We start from the raw sequence: 1,970 nt of genomic DNA on the forward strand, positions 1-1,970 counted from the left end.
ATAAATAAATAAATAAATAAATAAATAAATGTCAAAAATCACTGAGTCAAAATTCTCTTGACTTACCACTTTCATGCTACATTGTTTCCAATTTTTTTCGTATACTTCTCTCTCCATCCTGGTTGTCCTGGTTCTTTTCTATCTCCCTCCCCATACTAAAAAAAGTTATAAATATAACATTCTCTACAGAGTCAGAATTCTCTTAGAAATGCAGATTTGCATGAATTCCAAAGGGAAACATTTAGCACATTTTTCTCATTGGATTCAATGATTATTTTATTAGGTCAGATATTTGAATTATGACCTTCATAGACTGTTAATTTTTTTAATATTCGTTATGTTAACATGTTGACATAATATTGTTGGAATTCTAGATTTTGGCTCTTGTCAACCAGAGTCTATTTTTCGGGGTGGGTTGGGGCAAGGTGAGAGCATGATTTCTATTTAAAGTGAAAGGAACATGTGAATCAGGTTCAAATGACTAGTGTGTGTATGTGTGAGTGCAAGTGTATGTATTACTGTTTTTATTCTCCCTTAGAAACAAATAAAGGAAAAAAAATCACTGCCATCAAATGTATGAATAAATATATAATGTGACATTTTACATTTTATTTATTGACATTTAGACTGTCAAAAAGCTTAATTTGCTTTTAAATAAAAAATGAGCTGTTTCCAAAACAGCTACAACATTGTAGTGCGCTGATGTGGCTTCATGCTTGTCTTATTAAGGGCAAGATATTAGGAGATTTTATATTGCATATAAAGTGTCAGCTACGGCGTTCCGATGTCTTCTTGAATGTTTACTACTCTAATCATCATTCGGTGGTTGCTTTTGGTTTAGGATTACATCTTTAACATCACCGGAAAAATTTAGACAAAAACTTGACAAATTTGATTGTAACTCCTTATGGTTCTTTTGGGGTTATGGGGTTTTATTTATTTGCATACTTGTCTAATGGTGCACATTTAAAATTTTGAACACTATATTCAAACCAGTTAGTTATGCTGATTTTAAAATGAGTGATTTTAAAAGAGGGTATAAAGTTAGCTATGTTTTTAGCAATATGGAAGGCACATTTTCAAATATGTTGTTGTGTGACCTTGAGTGACTAAAAACAAATTAATGGGATGGTGGTTCTGGAGTGAAGTGGAAGAGGTGATGAGTGGCTACTTGCAGGTGTCACAAAAGCAGTTATACCTATGTCAGTGGGCATTTTTGAAGCAGTTGCAGATTGGGGCTGCATGGTCAGAATATGGTCACCTTGGTTATGGGAACCGTCCTCATAGTCACTTTTAAATATCTATAGTCCAAAGATAGTTGTACCAAGATATATAAGGCATTAAAATGTTTAAAATTTTTAAAAACTATTTTCATTTTAAACCCCAGTTCTTAACAATTTGGAAAGAAGGAGAGAGAGAAAGACTGGCAAATGGAAGGAGTGACACAATTCAAATACTGGTTATTAATTTGATGTTTCAAGTATATAGATGGCTTTTTGGAAATGAAAATTATAGTAATAAATCTTCCCTCAGGATGGCAAAGTAATAGATCTATTTGAAACAAAAATATTTTTAACATTTTGCCAAAATTGCTATTAATTTACCTACCTACTTCCTTATCTACCTACCTATGATTCATTGCTGAACAATTTGGATATAAGTTGCTCACATCATGCTTTACCCCGTCTTACATATCATACTTCAGCATCCATCTTACATACCATAATGCCATTGTCACAGCTAAGATGATCAATAGTAATTTAATAATAACATTTAATATACATTTATATTCAAATTACTGCAGTTGTCCCCAGAATATCTTTTTAGAGCTGAAACAAATGTTTTGATGTAAAAATTTGTTAAGTGAATCAAGTTCTCATATCTGTATGTCATAATTATATTTTCTGGTCATTAAATAGGCTTGGGTTTCCATGGCCCCATGCCCTGAACTGAACCCACTGGAGTTAATG

The sequence above is a fragment of the Pteropus alecto genome, unplaced genomic scaffold, assembly GCF_000325575.1.
Source record: "Pteropus alecto unplaced genomic scaffold, ASM32557v1 scaffold104, whole genome shotgun sequence".
Lineage (NCBI taxonomy): Eukaryota > Metazoa > Chordata > Mammalia > Chiroptera > Pteropodidae > Pteropus > Pteropus alecto.